Source organism: Lactuca serriola, chromosome 1 (genome assembly GCF_051521515.1).
Source record: "Lactuca serriola cultivar US96UC23 chromosome 1, Lser_US96UC23_V15, whole genome shotgun sequence".
Taxonomy (NCBI): domain Eukaryota; kingdom Viridiplantae; phylum Streptophyta; class Magnoliopsida; order Asterales; family Asteraceae; genus Lactuca; species Lactuca serriola.
This window is the reverse complement of record NC_136408.1, coordinates 13,422,789-13,430,101: the sequence shown is the minus strand read 5'-3', so window position 1 is coordinate 13,430,101 and position 7,313 is coordinate 13,422,789. Positions and strand designations below refer to the sequence as shown.

The following is a 7,313-nucleotide window of genomic DNA, read 5'->3' as shown; positions in this document are numbered from 1 at the left end:
AAAGCAACAAGAACTTTCCCATATTGCATATAAATTCAAAGGTAAGATTTGGATACTCTTTCATTTTTTATATATTTATCAACTAGTAGTTGATAAATATATAAAAAAATGAAAGAGCATCCAAACCTTCCGTTTGATTGTTTGAATTTATATGCAAATTGTTTTTGACGAATGAAGTAAAGGGAAACTAAATACTAATTACAATATTGTTTTTTACCACTTCAACACATTTAATTGTATAATGAAAAAAAAGTATAATGTTTTAAAAAAGTTTGAATGATGTTTTTTTAGGCCATCGGTAAAAAAAGTTATTATTTTTTTTGCTAATGTTTGGCGTAATAGCTGAAAAACTAGCTATTAGCTGAAAAACTAACTGTTAAATAAAAAGCTAGTTGATAACCGAAAAACTATCTGATAAAAAACTGTGTTTGGTAAAACTAGCTGCAAGACATAAAATGAAATTTAAAAGATTATGTTTCTATAGTTAATTAAAGGGTATATTTGAAAATTTTAAAAAAAAATTCATAAAAAGCTAGTCTAAGCAGCTTTTTAAAAAATTGGCTTATCAGCTAGCTTATAAGCTACTTTTTAGTTGCGAAACATGACAACTTAAAAAAATTGAAACATAAATTAACTTGGCGCGCATTGGTAAAAAAGAACTAGCATAGAACTATGTTCCCCACAACACAAACAAAGAAGAAAGAATGTCATTGTATGAAAGGAGAAAACAAAGAATCATAAACTACTAATCTTTAGGTATTGTTTCCAATTGCGATATTTCGATTTATGGTTTTGATTTTGATTTATTCAATCAACCATACCTCAAGTAACACAACGATTTAAGGTTTTTATTCAATTTTGATTTGTTCTATTGATGAAAGTGGCTATTTAGGGTTTTGTCTCATTATCTCAAGCTTTTAAAAAGCCCCAGTTGGATGACTATGTAAATAGTCTTGCAACATGACCTCTACTCTATAGATGTGATTATTTATTCGTCTAAATTAGTGTGATGTACCTTGAACCAGACATGCCGTGAATTTATGCATCCTGTAGAGCTACCATTTAGACAATTTCGGTAATCTCCGGTTGTTTTCTTTTCCTTGAGATATATTACGACACCAGTATACTACATGTGTGATTTGACGCAATAAATTAATGGAAAATAAAATTTGTACAAACTAAAATACTCTTTATAAAGATACATATAATTCCTTCATTAATCTGTTGGCTGAAATCATCATGAGAGAACATCGAATGATTGAGCCTCTCGAGCAACTTTAATGAAAACATCTTCAAGAGTTGTGTCTGCAAGCCCCCATGCCTGAACATCAAACCTACTTTTAGCATTCTCAACAGCACGAAAAACATCTGCTATTTTGATTCCTTCTTTTGGCAATTCAAACTTTTGTGTCCCTGATATTTCGTATATCTTTTTTGCATCTGGCGAGAGACCTTTTACCAGGTTTTCTACATCCGCCTCGTGACTTGAGGATGTTGTCATTGTGAACACATATGAACCTCCATATCTACCCTTCAACTGTCCCCATACAACCATACAAGTAAAATAAAGATAGTAAGATTCAATCATATAAAAAAAACACTCACTTTCATCATTTTATCCATTATGACCGTTTTAACCCCGGATTTGGTATTAATGTGCAAAATACCTCTTTAGGGTTTCCGACACACTGCAAGCTTCCATCTACAAAAATCCCTAACCGATCACATAGATGCTCTGCTTCCTCCATAGAATGTGCTGAAACATTTTCATTAGCCATATAAATTACATTTGAATGACATGGCATCATTAACCGAACATGCTGTACTATGTTTGACATATGCACCAGAGTAGTAGGACTAATGTCAATGAGACAAAATTGCAATTTTTTGTCACATCCGAAAAGGTGGGACATGGACTCATTCTCGACCTGTTATGTGGAAAAGAAGTGAATGCCCTTTAGAAAGTGTCTTAGATAATTACTGGTGAGAATAATAGCACGGTTTTGTTTAGCCCGCTTGACCAAATTCCATAGATTATTTCTTGAAGCTGGGTCGAGTCCAGTGCTGGGCTCATCCATGTACACCACCTTTGGATCTCCAATTAATGAAATTGCAACACTAAGCCTCCTCTTCATGCCTCCACTATATTTCCCGGCTTGCTTGTCTGCAACCCCACCATTGAAGAGATTCACACTTTTAAGAGATTCTTCAACCGCCTAAAACAACAAAATTTACATGTAAATAAGTTCCAGAATCTCAGTATTTAGAAGTAAATAACTTCATTAAATGCAAGTTTCTCAGCAAGAAAATCGTCTCAAAGGCCCACACAACACTACAAAACAGATTATGATGCATTTGGCATGCACAGAACAGGACCGAGTCCAAGACTGATGTCAATGAGAACAAAATGCAATTTTTTGCTCCACCCAAAAAATTGGAACAATATCTGACAAAAAGTAGGTCTTGTTCTCTTGTCTATGTAAAAGGTGTGAATGTCCTTCTCACTATCATCATTGAAACTATATCTAGAAGCTTTGTCTAGTCCTGTCCCATGTAACAAATGTAGCCAAAGTGAATGCCAACTTACTTGTGTCAAGGAGGTGCCTTTAAGGTTCTTAAGTCTTCCATAAAAAAGAAGATGCTCCCTACCTGTTAGGGTTTCCCAGAGCAGGCTATATAACAAACCTTAATATTAAGAAAGCATATAAATTTATATAAGCAACGTAATTAGTAAAACTGGGCTTTGTTTCTTTTTTTTTTTCATGGAGAAATGATGTTTGAAAAAACGACGACATATTTGGGAAAATGGAAGGAAAGGATAAATAATGGAAAATTTGTAGAAAGCTTAGCATTAAAGGGATAAGACTCATATTCGAGACTTTCCTATTAAGTTATTCTTTTTGCAAGGCTAAAAAGCTTACAAGATTAAGTATTGTATCCATCATGACTAAAGGAAACAACACTTTAAGAATTTCCTGAGGGATTTTAATACTTACTCATGCTGAGGACAGACACCCATGTTGGCATAAATGGCACCCATGTCACTTCTTATATCCAGACCACGAACATATGCTGTGCCAGAGCTTGGCTTCACCAGCCCAATCATCTGTCAACACCAGCTCACTTTTCTTAATTGGGTTAAATGCTAAAAATAGCAACATAGTATTGTTTATTTGTTAATTTTAGCATCCTACTTAATTTCTTCTTATATTACAACATTTTTTTTTTGAAAATTATACCAATTAACAACTATGTCATCCAAATACAAAGCACTTTTCACGGCTATAATTGGGTAGATTTTTCAGAAAAAATTTGTTTGGTAGTTAAATAAACAAGAGCAAATTGTGAATTAAGAATTAATAGATGTTTTTACACTAACCATATTAATGAAGGAGGTTTTGCCAGCACCATTTGGACCAAGCATACCAAAGCACTCTCCTGTAGATAATGCAAGTGACAACCCTCTAACCGCAATCTTCTCGGGGTTCCCATCCCTTCCTGGATACACTTTTATGAGGTCATCACAGACAATATCATGGCTCGTGTCTTGTTCAACTACTAACTGCTCAACCCTCTCCCTCTGATATAGTGTGGAAAGGGAAGCTTAGATAAAATATATGTTGAACAATCTGTACCTATAATTTACAGTTCTAAACTGCTGTAATATAGCAAACCATATACTATGCACAATATTTTCTGCAAAAAAAGTTATTCTTCCACCAAGTCTCGTCTCACGAACATGCATCATGTGAGATGTAAATCATGTACAGAACAAAGTGTCCAAAGTGTCTAGAAGGATCACAATCCATATTGGAACTAAAACTCTTACACAGAGGCTACATAAACCGCGACCTTCAACTTTTCTGCAAAGATACCACCCAAGCAAATGTGCTACGCTTGGGAGATATGGACACTATTTTCAGAGAGGTTAATGGCAACTTACTGTATAACTATTGCACCTATTCTGCCAATGTCAACATAATCAAGATAAACCAATATCTTTTTGATTTTTACTTATCCTTTTAAACTAATTATAACCAAGTAAAGATGTGCTAGCTACTTGCCTCTTGGACAACATCAGGTTTCTCCAGCTCCAAATATACTTTTGAACCCTTCCTTTGCAAACTAGGCTGCTTGAATGATGACAAGGGCTTTCTGAACGATGAGGAGGGCTTACTTTTGAGGTTATGCAAGAAAAAAAGTGGGTTTTTTGGGGCACCACTTCCTGTTGTTAGAACCTGGTCAATATAGTATGCAATAAAGAAAACCACCACCCATTCCACAATCATGATTATTAGGATGCGACCCATCCCATTATGGTCGTCATTTAAATCTCCCCAACTCATTCCACGAGTCCCCATATAGTTTCCCGTAAAAGCATATTGTGAAAAATCGTATAATCCACCGTAAAGAGATAACCCCGGGTATAATTCCATCACAACAATCCAATGTTCTACAAAAAAAACACACACATATATATTTAGACAAATAACATGCAATCAGCAACATATTATTTATAGATTTAAATAATTCAGATTTCAATGCCACTACATATGTTTTCAAAAACATTTCTTCACTATGCCCGTAGGGCGTACATCTTGCAGAATACATGCAAGGGTTCAAACTTCAACACCCACACTCTAGGAGTTCTAATTCAAATGTAGATTAGGCTCCTTGTGCTTACTAGACTTTTATGCCAACCACCTAGCGGGCCGTTGGGTATCTGATTTACATCTCGCATAATTCTCTTGGGTGTGGGCTTAATTAGGTGTTTCCGAAAGAATATAAGTGTTTTTGCCATCAAACATTTTTCAAACATGATATGATCATCAAGACTACATTACTTATATCTTTACTTACTTGGAAATAATGTAGCTTCAAGGAAGAACTGGAAGAATATTGTTCCCACGAGACCGGTTGCAAAGACAATAATGTACCCCACAACTGTTATAATCAAATCCATATAAGTCTTAACCCAGATGTAACTCTATCATTCTTACAATAAACATTAAGAGCCCATTTGTTGCACAGGATATGATGCACTGCATTTGGCGTACATTGGAATGGCAATTTTTTATGGGAAAAAATTGCAATTTTTTATTCCACCCAAAAAGATGGAACAATGTGGGATAGGGACTCTCACTCTTAATCTCTCGTACGTGAAAAAGATGTGAATGCTCTCATGATCCTCATCATTGAAAAATAGCCCGAGAAGGATAGTCAAGTCGTGTCTGGTGTAACAAACACAGCTTAAGCAACTCCAACAGATATGGAATATATGACAACAAACCTGCAGCAGTCTTCACATTAGAGAAGAGAGCAGCCACTAGAAAGGCCAGAGAAATTTGTAAGTTTATGTATATGAAATAGAACACAAACTGGATGCTGTAGTCATTCAATGTGAATAACTTTAACCCTGCAATGAATTGAAGGGCATTAGCTAAGTAAATTAAAATAATTAAAAAGACAAATGTAATTCAATGTTAACTGATTTGTACCTATAACTGAGCCAAAGACCACGAAACATAACATGTAAACCAAAGATATGGCAAGGAAGTATGTATAAGAAATCATCCAATATGGGCCATCTCCAAGCCCATGCATTTTCATCATGATCCTTAAGTTTTGTTGCTTCTCATACACCAAAGCTGTTAGTACAATCTGCAACAAGAATAGTAATTTATTCGTAAAACCCTATTTACTTGCATTGGACTGAGACTAATGTCAATTTGAAAATTGAAATATTAAAAATTTACTTACAGGGAATAGTTGCAAAATGACCCATGTAAAGAATAATGGTCCAAGGAGATAAGAGAAATCCAGTCTGAGTTTGGTTTCAGGTTTGGGCATCTCTTTTACGAAATCAAACAGCATTTGTGTAGAAGACCCAAGCAGAAGTTGTAGGAAAGCATTTGAAACCTGTATGCATAAATTGGAAATGTTTTAATTTGAATTCTAGGTTTCATGAAACTATGGGAAGAGCCAATAACATGATTCCAACCATTAGCTGATAAAACGGTAATCAGAACCATAACGTTGACTAAAAAATTTAAAAGTTCATGCGTAGACCAAGAATTATATGAATGCTGCAAAATTTAGAATGTATACCCAATTTATTGAGCGAGGAACCCGGACTAGTCCTAGGGGAATATTTCCTGAATCATTCTTGTAGGTAGAGTTGTACCATACTATCGCATTATAATTACTGACATTCGAATTCAAGAAATCATAGCCTGTGGAATCGTTTGAATAAAAAAATAAAATTAAAGTTTAGATCATTTACTTAGTAAGCAGATAAACGATGTGTGGATTGACCAACCTGCTAATATCTCATTTATTTTCTTGGCAGAGTTTCCAGTACTCTTGTATCCCGCATACAGCTCATTGTTAATATCAGAAGACCTGTTGCGCCATAAATGTTGACCTTCGACACATCTAATTTCTACGTTAAAAATACAAGATCAGTTAGAAAATAAGATGTTAGAAACAAACCATTTTTGTCTCTTGTTGATAATCTAAGCTACTAGATATACAAGTTTCGTTAGGGTTCGACACACACAGAAAAATAAGATGCGAACAAAAGAAAGAACTCACACCAATTAACGCCATCGAAATAATTCATACCTTTCTCGACTTTCTTGGACCCCACTGGGACTGAAATAGAAAAAGTGGAGTTGGCTTGGCACTGAGATTGCACATAGTAGACTGGAAGACTCGAGAAGAAAGCAGGAACCTGTACTTGTGCAGGAGTCATTAGGCAAATCTCCAAATGAAAGCAAACGATCAGTTCTCACTGCTCGATACTGTGGAGCTGGTACTTGTAATAATGGAGGCCATTCAGGTGGACTAGGAATGGAACATGTAGCCACTTGGTCCAAATCTGAGTATTCAATCCCACACACTCTCTCGCATTCACCATCCCCGTCTTGATCAATACAAGTGCAACCACATTTTAATGAGGGTTTATCTAGTTCAATGTTCACTAAATATTGTAGTGATACAAGTAACAAACAGAGGAAGACTGGGAATAATACGAGCCTCAGATTTGTCTTGAAATTCCTTCTCTGGTTTGAAGAAAAATGGAATAACAAGATTTTAAAACAAGCATTTGTAACCACATGAGATCAAAATGAATAAATATTTAAAAAAAAAAAAAAAAAAAGAGAGAGAGAGAGAGAGAGAGAGAGAGAAGCAAACCTGAAAGGTCAAATTTTTTCTGAACAAAGCGTTAGCCTGAGTCCAGAAACTTGAAGAACCGTCTGTTGAATCCACCATTGATGCACCTCTCTCTCTCTCTCTCTCTCTCTCTCTCT

General features: G+C 35.2%; 1 pseudogene across 1 annotated transcript in view; it reads right to left on the bottom strand.

Annotated features, from left to right (window-relative positions):
- Positions 1-1,158: 1,158 nt before the first annotated feature.
- Positions 1,159-7,313, bottom strand: part of LOC145067538 (ABC transporter A family member 7-like) — a 6,261-nt pseudogene continuing 106 nt past the window's right edge. The window contains exons 1-15 of the transcript XR_013688853.1: positions 7,198-7,313; positions 6,625-7,064; positions 6,320-6,442; positions 6,109-6,233; positions 5,761-5,919; positions 5,499-5,661; positions 5,291-5,416; positions 4,861-4,944; positions 4,065-4,453; positions 3,380-3,580; positions 2,997-3,106; positions 2,588-2,672; positions 1,982-2,216; positions 1,668-1,756; positions 1,159-1,537 (exon numbers count right to left, since the gene is read on the bottom strand). The exon at positions 7,198-7,313 is cut by the window's right edge and continues 106 nt beyond it. The product of XR_013688853.1 is annotated as an ABC transporter A family member 7-like (transcript). The remainder of the gene's footprint in view (positions 1,538-1,667; positions 1,757-1,981; positions 2,217-2,587; positions 2,673-2,996; positions 3,107-3,379; positions 3,581-4,064; positions 4,454-4,860; positions 4,945-5,290; positions 5,417-5,498; positions 5,662-5,760; positions 5,920-6,108; positions 6,234-6,319; positions 6,443-6,624; positions 7,065-7,197) is intronic.